Source organism: Schistocerca cancellata, chromosome 8 (genome assembly GCF_023864275.1).
Source record: "Schistocerca cancellata isolate TAMUIC-IGC-003103 chromosome 8, iqSchCanc2.1, whole genome shotgun sequence".
In the NCBI taxonomy this organism is placed as follows: Eukaryota; Metazoa; Arthropoda; class Insecta; order Orthoptera; family Acrididae; genus Schistocerca; species Schistocerca cancellata.
Genome location: NC_064633.1, coordinates 232470504 through 232483579, shown reverse-complemented (window position 1 = coordinate 232483579; position 13076 = coordinate 232470504).

Sequence of the window (13076 nt, the reverse complement as noted above, 5' to 3'; positions counted from 1 at the left end):
ACCAGTGCCACTAAGGTAGATCTTAAACTGCGACAAGTGACTAAACTTCATCAGTCATTTAGGATCTCGTGGGAAATGAAGGACTGCTACAGAAGGAAAGGTGGTGTACTAAACATAGGTTAAAGAATCTGGCGCTAATGGTACATTTGGAATAGAATAACAAATTAATTGACACTCTGGCACAGCTTGGTGTGTATGATGGGGACATTATTTGTTTTCATTTTTTCTATAACGGATGGGACGTCGTGGTTGCAAAAATCAATGTTAAAATGTCGGCTCAACCACTTGTTTACAGCGTAAAATTACTAAAATTTACGCGATTCGTAGGTGAAGCCCTCATCTTCAGAATTATTGTACAAGCGACCAACAAAATAAGCGTGGCTACTTCCTTTGAATCCATGTCGTCTTAAGCTGTGCATCCACATCACCGTCAACTGATATACGCTAAAGAGCCAAAGAAACTTGTACACCTAACTAATTTCTTGTGGTGCCCCCGCGAACACGCAGAAGTGCCGCTACACGACGTGGCATGGACTCGACTAATGTCTGAAGTAGTGCTGCAGGGAATTTACACCATGAGTACTGCCGGGCTGTCCACAAAACTGTGGGAGTAATACGGGGTGGAAATCTCTTCTGAACAGCACACTGCAAGGCATCCAAGATATCCTCAATAATGCTCATATCTGGGGTGTCTGGTGGCGAGCGGAACCATTGAAACTCAGAAGAGTGTTCCTGCAACCACACTCTAGCAATTCTGGAAGTGTGGGAGTTTCGTATTGACCTGCTGGAGTTGCCCAAGTCCGTCGGAATGCACAATGCATGGATAGGATGCCTACGTACGTGTCACCTGTCAGAGTCATATCTAGACGTATCAGGGGTCCAATACCATTCCAAATGCACAGTCCCCACGCCATTACAGAGCCCCCGCCAGCTTGAACAGTTCCCTGCTTACATGCAGGGTCCATGAATTCATAACATTGTCTCCATACTCGTACACGTCCAGCCGATTGATACAATTTGAAACGAGACTCGTCCGACCAGGCAACATGTTTCCTGTCATCAAAAGTCTAATGTCGGTGTTGACGGGCCCAGGTGTGGCGGAAAGCCTTGTGTCGTGCAGTCATCAAGGGCATACGAGTGGGCTTTCTTCTACTAAAGCCCATATCGATGACGTTTCGTAGAATGGTTCGCGCGCTGACACTTGTTGTGGCTCAGCATTGAAATCTGCAGAAATTTGTGGAAGGGTTGCACTTCTGTCCAGTAAGGGCTGTAATTATCGTATCACAGAAGACTTGGAAAATGTGCTAATGTGCCAATATGGAACCTGTTTACGCTGGAAAGAAAATTAGATACTAGTTTTGTCACCAGATGCAAATCTGGTAGTAAAGCATTCCTTCGACGTCTCCAGTGCTGATACTAAACACATTATGCCATCGGCAGTTAGTAATAAAATCAGCATTAAGCCTTTCTCGCTTGTTTTACCTTTTTTGCCCATGTTCCATTCTTAATCATTACGTATGTGAACGTTTCTATACGTCTTTCTATTATTTTCAGCGTCAGATTTCCACCTGGTGGCCAAAATTGGAACTAATTTATTTCAGCGTAAATCGATTCCACATTAACGCATTAGAATATGTACTAACTTTTGCTGCCATACAATAATTACAGCCGACAATGCACCTTTCTTTAGTAGCTGCTTTTTAATTTTAACCACCCGAACGTCAATTCTGATATGGTGCAAGGGAGGAAATGACTGCCTATAAGCGTCCTATTCCCTCTTATTTATTCTCGTGATCCTAACGCAAGATACACGGCAGGTGTGATGTACTGATCACTTAATCTTGTTAGAATGTAGGTCCTCCGGGTTTACCTAACAAGGTTTCGGGAGCAATGCGGTATCTTTCTTCCAAGGATTTCCATTTAAGTTCCCAGAAAATTTCTGTTACGTTTTCGCATTATGATCCTAGCAGTGAGTCTGTCCGTTAGCTGTTGTCACGTTACGACACAGGAACTCACTGGAACAGGTCTTTAAAATTGATCAAACTTGCTTCTAGTATTTTGTTTCATTAAAGATGCACCATACTGTTCCTGAACCCTCCCCGCACCGCTAAGATACCCTAATACTGATTTTGCATAATTACATTTCATATTGCTTCTTAGTATCCCTCCTAAGTACTTCCGCGATCGTAAATTTTCCTTAGCGGAATCTGTACTCTTGAAGATATGGTTCGTCTAAGCAAATAAATAAAAGGCAGTTTTTTGGGGGCTTATGCATTTCGCTGCTTTTTATGAGTGGAGTATCTTAAGTTTCCTGTAATAGAGCTTTCTTCTACGTATATGATGACTGAGTTATATAATAATTCGAAATGAGTTAATATAGTACAATGTGCTGTTATTATGTTAGTATTAATGAAGAAATACTTTCAGGAGCTTAAGTTTTATAATGTTAAACTATCATTTGACTGTATTTACGATTTTGTCATCTGATTCCATATGACGTCGTCTTGGAGCTGTACTACCAAGGATTGGGCAAAAAATGACACACCCCGTGAAATGCTTGCTTCAGTATAAATGCAAATGCCAGTCAATACTTCCGGTTGTGTTGTTGTAACTGAACTATAAACGGCACCTGTGAAATTCCTCAATACGTTGCAACTATCAGAAGTGTTCAGAATAGTGACCAGTGTAGTTATGAGTGTATTATGTCGGAGTAAAGTAAATTCGAACATGGGCAAATTGTTGATGCTCGTACAGTAAAGTAAATTTGAACATGCGCAAATTGTTGATTCTCGTACAGTCTGTGGTGTCGTCAGCAAGGGAACCGAATCGTGTGGTGTTTCAAAAGACGCTTACCGAAGATTAATACGGTATAACTGGAACATGAACCACTAACAAGGGGAGGCCGCCAATTGTGAAATTCGGATTCGATTCATACAGCGCATAATGAAAGCTCATGGCCAGAGGTGTAATGTGGCAAAGCACCAAGATGCACTTCTCAGCCGTTGTCGAGAAAATCGACAGTTAAAAGAAATGGTTACGGTGAAATACTTTCAACGATTAATAATCTTTTACAGCGTCGTGGCACAGCGGTAAGCGCTCGGGTTCGTAATCCGAAGGTCCCCGTATCGAATCTCGCGCCATGTAACTTATTTTTATTATTTGTTTTTTGTAATTCCAATGTATACACACACACCCACACACACACACACACATATATATATATATTTCCCGGCAATCAGGCTCTGAGCACTATGGGACTTAACATCAATGGTCATCAGTCCCCTAGATCCTAGAACTACTTAAACCTAACTAACCTAAGGACATCACACAGCACCCAGTCATCACGAGGCAGAGAAAATCCCTCACCCCGCCGGGAATCGAACCAGGGAACCCGGGCGTGGGAAGCGAGAACGCTACCACACGACCATGAGCTGCAGACCCCTGCAATCAGTTGCAACAATTATGCATATAATAAGTTGTTGAAAGTCGTTTGTCGTGGAAAAACTGGCGACTTTGAACATCATTATGTTTTCCGCAAACAAAGTTGTATTTCATAAATGTTATTCATTGTCTTCATAATGTTTACCACGTATAGTTAACGGAAGACGTAAAAACGATATTCCGAAACGAATACGTAAAGTGTAAGTCAAACGTTCGAATTAGAATAGAGATCCCACGAACACAAATTTGCTGTGGCAGGTATGAAATATAAACTCCATTACTCGCTCGTTACACTTGAAGGACAGATGTTGAATGTGCCGAAACGAGCCAGCGCATAACAGCGTAGTTGCCTGCTAACTTCGAAAGAAGGTAGATGAGGTCCCTAGCGCAACTTATAACATCGTCGAAAATTAGTGCGAACGTGAGAGCTTTGGTACACCCTGTTAAACAAACGGAAACATGGAGGCGGTACAATTGGAGAGCGATCCGGGCCCTTCGCATGAAAGTGATGTGATCGAAGAAGATTCTATACACAGTGAAGTGGCGAAACAACAATTGAAAGATACGTTGGTGTATTTTGAAAGCCTACTTAGTAACAGTAATCGCATCGCAGCAGAACCGTCATCATATATATATATATATATATATATATATATATATATATATATATATATATATATATATATATATATATATATATATATATACTCCTGGAAATTGAAATAAGAACACCGCGAATTCATTGTCCCAGGAAGGGGAAACTTTATTGACACATTCCTGGGGTCAGATACATCACATGATCACACTGACAGAACCACAGGCACATAGACACAGGCAACAGAGCATGCACAATGTCGGCACTAGTACAGTGTATATCCACCTTTCGCAGCAATGCAGGCTGCTATTCTCCCATGGAGACGATCGTAGAGATGCTGGATGTAGTCCTGTGGAACGGCTTGCCATGCCATTTCCACCTGGCGCCTCAGTTGGACCAGCGTTCGTGCTGGACGTGCAGACCGCGTGAGACGACGCTTCATCCAGTCCCAAACATGCTCAATGGGGGACAGATCCGGAGATCTTGCTGGCCAGGGTAGTTGACTTACACCTTCTAGAGCACGTTGGGTGGCACGGGATACATGCGGACGTGCATTGTCCTGTTGGAACAGCAAGTTCCCTTGCCGGTCTAGGAATGGTAGAACGATGGGTTCGATGACGGTTTGGATGTACCGTGCACTATTCAGTGTCCCTTGACGATCACCAGTGGTGTACGGCCAGTGTAGGAGATCGCTCCCCACACCATGATGCCGGGTGTTGGCCCTGTGTGCCTCGGTCGTATGCAGTCCTGATTGTGGCGCTCAGCTGCACGGCGTCAAACACGCATACGACCATCATTGGCACCAAGGCAGAAGCGACTCTCATCGCTGAAGACGACACGTCTCCATTCGTCCCTCCATTCACGCCTGTCGCGACACCACTGGAGGCGGGCTGCACGATGTTGGGGCGTGAGCGGAAGACGGCCTAACGGTGTGCGGGACCGTAGCCCAGCTTCATGGAGACGGTTGCGAATGGTCCTCGCCGATACGCCAGGAGCAACAGTGTCCCTAATTTGCTGGGAAGTGGCGGTGCGGTCCCCTACGGCACTGCGTAGGATCCTACGGTCTTGGCGTGCATCCGTGCGTCGCTGCGGTCCGGTCCCAGGTCGACGGGCACGTGCACCTTCCGCCAACCACTGGTGACAACATCGATGTACTGTGGAGACCTCACGCCCCACGTGTTGAGCAATTCGGCGGTACGTCCACCCGGCCTCCCGCATGCCCACTATACGCCCTCGCTCAAAGTCCGTCAACTGCACATACGGTTCACGTCCACGCTGTCGCGGCATGCTACCAGTGTTAAAGACTGCGATGGAGCTCCGTATGCCACGGCAAACTGGCTGACACTGACGGCGGCGGTGCACAAATGCTGGGCAGCTAGCGCCATTCGACGGCCAACACCGCGGTTCCTGGTGTGTCCGCTGTGCCGTGCGTGTGATCATTGCTTGTACAGCCCTCCGCAGTGTCCGGAGCAAGTATGGTGGGTCTGACACACCGGTGTCAATGTGTTCTTTTTCCCATTTCCAGGAGTATATATATATATATATATATATATATATATATATATATACGTGTGTGTGTGTGTGTGTGTGTGTGTGTGTGTGTGTACATTTGAATTACAAAAAACAAATAATAAAAATAAGTTACATGGCGCGAGATTCGATCCGGCGATCTTCGGATTACGAACCCGAGCGCTTACCGCTGCGCCACGACGCTGTAGAAAATAATTAATCGTAGAGAGTATTTCACCGCTACCGTTTCTTTTAACTGTCGATTTTCTCGACAACGGCTGAGAAGTGCGTCTTGGTGCTTTGCCACATTACACTTCTGGCCATGAGCTTTTATTATGCGCTATATGAATCGAATCTGAATTTCACAATTGGCGGCCTCCCCTTGTAAGTCACAACGCGGAGGAAAGTGTGTTGACCGTGACTGACGGTGACAGAAGATCATTGTGACGAAAAAGAAAAGGGTGACAGCTAAAAATGACACTGCAGAAACTAATGTAAGTCTCATGAGTCCTGTCAGCATCATAACAACACGAAGAGAGTTCGATAAGAAGGGAATTGCAAGGAGAATCGGAATTCGAAACCACTGACCAGTGATGCAAATACCCAATGGGAAAACGTGATGTTGAAACAATAAAACCTGGGCTACTGAGAAATGCAGATGAGTCTTGTTTCTCACTGTTTCCAACTTCCGGTCGTGCTTACGTCGCGAGAGTCAAACATGGCGGCTGTTCGGTGATGATTTGGGCAGCCACATCGTGGCATTCCATGGACCCGATTATTACTCTGCAGGGTATCATTACTTTCAAGGATTACGCGACAATTACGGCTACACAGATCCACCTCATGGTATTAAGTTTGTTTGCTAATAGAGATGCTGTGATCCCAAAACGTCACGGCCCCTTTCACACAGCTTTATCGCTCAGGACAGGTTTTATGAGCACAAAGATGACTTATCACGTCTCTCCTGGCCACCACAGTCACGTGATCTTTTGAGCCTTTTTGTTGGATTTTGGAGGCCAGAGTGTGGGATTACTATCCACACTGATCATAGTTACCTAAACTTGGCGATTGTTCTGCAGCAAGAATGGTATAAAGTTCCCTTGACAACCACACAAGACACGTATTATTCTATACCGAGACGACTGGAAGCTGTTTTGAATGTCAACGGGTTACCTGCAATGTATTAGGCGTGGTAATGTGTTTGAATGTGTTTGTCCAAGCCCTTCAATTGTCCAGCGTGCACCGGGGTGCCAGATTTTCGGTGTTTTCGACCAAATTTCATTGAATAGGTCACTTTCACTGTGTGCATTTACTGTACGTAGGGTTGCCAACTGTCGCTGAATGTTTACCGTTCGTCTTTCGCTTGTATTCTGACGTCCGAATGTACTTCGTTATCCGTTCGTTTGTTATATGTTACGTATGTGCGTTTGTTATTGTGTGCGGTGGGCTCTACCATGTGGAAGGAAGTGCAATAATTCTAGTTTGTATCATGCATCTGTGGTGTTATTATTTAGTCCGATTATGTTCTACATCTGTTCGTTGTTGTTTTAGTAGCTATATGATCAGTTAGTTGTTACTTTTGTTGATGGGGTGTATAACAAAAAGATTTTTACGTGTTCAACTTATTCAGCCGCGCGGGACTAGCCGAGCGGTCTTAGGCGCTGCAGTCATGGACTGTGTGGCTGGTCCCGGCGAAGGTTCGAGTCCTCCCTCGGGCATGGATGTCTGTGTTTGTGCTTAGGATAATTTAGGTTAAGTAGTGTGTAAGCTTAGGGACCGATGACCTTAGATTTCACACACATTTTGAACAACTTATTCACCACTGATCTTGTTGCTGGATACCATCTGGTTGTTCCTCTTTTTTATGGACATTACCTTACCTTCAACCGATACCGTTACGGCTTTGCCGCAGTGGATACACCGGTTCCCGTCAGATCACCGAAGTTAAGCGCTTTCGGTCGTGGCCGGCACTTGGATTGGTGGCCATCCAGGCGGCAACGCGCTGTTGTCATTTATCGGAATGCACTCAGTTTTGTGCTGTCAACTGAGGAGCTACTCGACCGAATAGCAGCGGCTCATAACGAGCAGGAGAACGGTGTGCTGACCACATACCCCTCCCATCCGCATCCTCAACTCAGGATGACATGGCGGTCGGATGGTACCGATTGCTCACTATGTGGCCTCATGACGGAGTGCTAATAGCAGCCGTTCATGACACCAATTGGTCCAAGTCCTTCTTGATTTCCTTACCATCGTCCAGTGATGATATTTCCTGTGGAGAAAAAAAATCGTCAGCGAACACACAGTGCTGCCGTTTCCGTCTGATATATCTGTGAAATACAGTGACAGCATTATTCTGAATGCGGATGCACAACTACGTCAGACCTCCTGCGGGAATTTCAAAGTAGCGACTATCGAGGAGAAGGACGGGCAACGCAGATAGGTGACGCTAGGTGCGAGTGTGGATGGCCGAGAGGCGCGTTGAGGCAGTCCGTGCGAGGGCTGTAAATGATATATCGGTGTGGTACAGTGGTTAACACATCTGTTAAAAAGCGGGAGGTTCCGGGTCCGATTCCCGGTCTTGCACACATTTTCACTCGTCGCCGGTAATTCCACATAAAGTACCGAAGCAGTTGACGTCGTTAGTCTCCTCCCTTTCCTTTCCTTTCTCCTCCCTCAACCTTTATTTTACGCAGTTAGAGGTCTTGTTACTCTTCCATGGTGCACACATAATGTTACTGTAGTTTCCATAGAACATCCAAAATATACAATAATGTTTTTTGTTACTCAAATATTCATCGAGCCAAACACGTATTTGCGAAGGTACTCCGAGTGATACTGGAGCAATAGACGAAGGAACTGGCCCCATGGTAGGGACAGAGCAATCAGATTCTCAGATTCGGAAAGGACAGAGCTCAAATTCCCATCCACATTTAGGTTTCCCGTGATTTTACTAAACTGTGGAAGGGCAATACCTGAAAAGTTCCTTAGAAAAGGACACAGCTGATTTCCTTCGACGTCCTTGCGGCATCCGTGACCTTTTCTCCTCGTCTTTGACGTCAGACCTCGCTCTGTCTCCGCTAACCTGCGCAATGCGCGCAAAGGCCCACACGGAGGCACATTACTGAGACGGCAGACAACGCCGCAGCCGCGGTACCTGCGGTACCAATCCCTCAGCCGGCGCGGCGCGCGCACGTAGAGAGCAGGGCGTTTAATCTCACGCGGAGCCCCGTTGTGACGCGGTGCTAGGGGGCTCCCAGGGGCAATCTAATCTGCGACGGAAATTGCGAGCGCCCCGCCGCGTCTGACTCTCCGTTTCCTGCCGGCTCTGGTCCGTCCTTCCCGTCAGCGCTGCGTGGGCACAAAGTGCTCGCACAGTAGCGCGGCTCGCCGTTTCAACATTGTTAAGCCGCTACTCCAGTAATAGACGCAGGTGTATCGGATAGTCTCGCCAATTGTTGCAGAGTGAAATAAATCATACGGTTACAACGCGGTTTTGTTAGTGACGGTAAAAGTCTTCCATGTTTCCGTCCCTCTACTGAGAACCCCACTGGTGTCGGTGGGCGGCTGAACACGTACCGAAAGACATTGTAGCGTTCACTCATTGTGGTGTGCGTACTGTAAGACCTTCGGTACTCACACCATCAGATTATTTGACTTGTCGCTCTAACAAAGTAGGCAAGTGTCAGCAATTTGTCTCCTGGTCTTACCGTGGCGTGTTTATCTTCTGCCGATAGGTCAGACGATAGAAATGCCACTTGCACGTTTAGAGTAGCAGATTGACGGTGACCAACTTTAAACAGAACTTGATTAATTTTCACACACATTTATTAAAATAATAAAAAGCATAGACATTATGTAACTTGATTGTGGTTGCTGTTTACAATTGACAATCTGAAGTTCCTTTGGTCTTGGTACGTTAATCTTATTCTCACATATCTCTGATACTTGACAAAGTGTCTATACATTTATCTTCATGGATATGTACAGGAATATGATAATCCTATTAGGCGCAGACTGAATCTTGACTATAGACTAATGCAGACTAATGCAGACTGGTGCCGACAAATGCAGACTTACTAATCGGAGGTCTGTACACTCGTTATAATACCTTGCGCGTTCATGTATCACTGCGCGAGTGTGATCCACGACGAGAAAAGGTTCTACGTTAGCAGCAATCTCATAGGCTGCGTTACATATTAATACGCGGATCGGCGGAAGCAGAATTTAGTCCGTCTCTAAGGCAGCGCCATGTCGTAGTACGGAGACGGACGAGCGCTGTGCCTGAACTGTTGTGCTTAGCGGGGCGCGCTCTAGTGGGAAAGTTGTGTACGCGCTGACTACACGGAACTGTGTACGCAACACTCATACAAGTGATTTTCCTGCAGAAATTGAATTACTGTGTACAAATTTTCAATTTAACCTGAAAATTACGTAGGATTCTTGCTATTTTAAACGATATTCTGCCAGCATATGAAAGGCACGCTAGAGGTTTTGCCAGCGTCATCTCTTCTTTATCGACTTTCCGATATCTTTTTTTTTTATTCAGTCACCATTCTTGTGATTGCTCTGATGCCGCTGCCACGAATTACTCTCCTGCATCAAGCACTCCATTTCACAGTACCTCCTACCTCAATTACTTGTAAGATGTTTTCCAATCATCCGGCCGCTGTGGCCGAGCGGTTCTAGGCGCTTCAATCTGGAACCGCGTGACCGCTACAGTCGCAGGTTCGAATCCTGCCTCGGACATGTATGTGTGTGATGTCCTTAGGTTAGTTAGGTTTAAGTAGTTCTAAGTTCTAGGGGACTGATGACCTCAGATGTTGAGTCCCATAGTGCTCAGAGCCATTTGAACCATTTTTTTTCCAATCTCTGTCCTCTATAGTTTGTACCCACTACATTTGCCTTTAGTACCATGAATGATGTCTTAACACATGTCCTTTCATTGTGTCACTTCTTCTTGTGAGTGTTCTCCATGCGTTCCTTTCCTTGCATATTTGCGGAAAACCTTGTCTTTCATTATCTTATCATTCTCAAAGATCTCCTGCAGTACCAAATGTCAAATGCTTCGAAAACTCTCTTGCTGTGGTCTTCTCACCGTCCGTGATTCACTCCCGTACAGTTCTGTGCTCCGAAAGCAGGTTTTCAGAAATTTCTGCCCTAAATTAAGGGCTGTGTTCGACACCAGTAGACTTCTCTTCGCCAGGAATGCCCTCTTTGCCTGTGCTGGTCTCGTAGTTACACACTGAGGTGACAAAAGTCTTACAATAGCGATACGCACAGATGTAGATGGCGGTAGCATCGCTTACACAAAATATCAAAGGACAGTGCATTGGTGCAGCTGTCATTTCTAATCAGGTGATTCGTGTGAACAGGTGATTAAGGTCACATGGCCAAAATTAGCAGAGTTAAAACGCGAAATGATAGTTCGAGCTAGACGCATGGGACATTCCATTCTGGAGACCATTACTGAATTCCGTATTCGTAGATGCATGGTGTCACGAGTGTGCCGAGAATACAAAATTTCAACATTATCTCTCAACACGGTCAACGCAGTGGTCGACGGCATCGCTTAAGGAGCGAAAGCAGCAGTGTTTGCCTACAGTTGTCAGTGCTAACAGACAGGCAACACTGCATGAAATAACCATAGAAATCAATGAGGGACATGTCGCGGACATATCCGTTAGGACAGTGCGGCGAAATTTGGCATTCATGGGCTACGGCAACGGACGTCCGACGCGAGTGTCTTTGTCAACAGCGCGACATCACCTGCAGCACACCTCCCGGGCTTGTGTCCATATCCGTTGGGCCCTAGCGACTGGAAAACCGTGCCCTGGTGAGATGAGTCCCAATTTCAGTTGGTAGGGTTCGAGTGTGGAGCAGACCCCACGAAACCATAGACCCACGTTGTCAACAACCCACTGCGCAAGATGGTGGTGGCTTCGTAATGGTGTGGGCTGTGTTTACATAGCTGGCCCAACTGAACCCATCATTGACTCCAAACAGCTATGTTCCGATACCTGGAGGCCATTTGCAGCCATTCAAGGACTTCGTGTTCCCAAACAACTATGTCATGTAACGGAGCCACAAATGTTCGCGATTCGTTTGAAAAACATTCTGGACAGTTCGAGAGAATGATTAATCCACACAAATCGCCAGACATGAATCCCATCGAACATTTATTGGGAATAGTCATGAGGTCATTTCGTGCACAACATTCTGCACCGGAAACAGTTCTGCTTTTATGGACCGCTATAGAAGCAGGAAGGTTCAGTATTTCAGCAGGGTACTTCCACGACATGTTGGAGTCCATGCCACTTCGATTTGCTGCAGTGCGCCGGGCAAAAGCAGGTCCGACGCGATATTATGAGGTATCTCATTACTTTTGTCACCTCATGGCAGAAAGTAATGTCATTTAATATCCTTACCAGCAGCTCTCTGTAAATATGAGTGAGAAATTCTGCCTATAATAATGAGAAAGAACAGGACTTTATCCGGTTACAACATCAGTCATAAGCTTCTGGAACATGTCACGTCGGCCAGTCAAATGGACCATCTCACGGCAACCATGCCGACTGAAGAAGGCGATAATCAACACGATAAAAATTGGACACTTTCCACTGACACCCAAATTCCTTTACCGGTGGGTGATCCACGAATAACTGAGGCTTGCGTAGTACCGTTTTCGGTAAAACGTATTTTGACTACACGTCACTTATGTGCAGACGTAAAGGCAAACATAAGCCTCGCTCGAGATCTTCAGAAATTTTGGAAATTTGTGGTAAGTTCCTATGGGACCAAACTGCTGAGGTCATCGGTCCCTAGGCTTACACACTACTTAATCTAACTTAACTAATTTACGCTAAGGACAACACACACACACCCATGCGGAAGGGGCCGGCCGGGATGGCCGAGCGGTTCTAGGCGCTACAGTCTGGAACCGCGCGACCGCTACGGTCGCAGGTTCGAATCCTGCCTCGGGCATGGATGTGTGTGATGTCCTTAGGTTAGTTAGGTTTAAGTAGTTCTAAGTTCTAGGGGACTGATGACCTCAGATGTTAAGTCCCATAGTGCTCAGAGCCATGCCCAAGGGAGGGCTCGAACCTCCGACGGGGGGACCCGAGCGAACAGTGGCAAAGCGCCTCTGACGGCACATCCACCTCTCGCAGCTTGCTCGAGATCTGTCCACTATCCTAGTGTGAAACGGAAACGGTGAAAGGCGTATCTCAAGTTTTTGTAAAGCGTCAGACAGCTTCACTAAAATTGATGGAAGATGAAGTAAGTGAGATCTGGGTAAATGGTTTGTCCCCCTCTTATAAAAGACAGCGTGTCAAATCAGTATGGTCTTGCCATTACCTTCTCACCTGTTTGAAAAATAAAACATATTTATAGAGTTACGAGCCACATATTTCAGCAGACATAGCAAGACATTGTGAAGAAAACTGCTAATCTGTATTCCTCGGGAACGGTCGCAGCAATTTCACTTGTGAGATCTCCATCGTTCAAACTCCGAGATGTGTTTGTTGATATC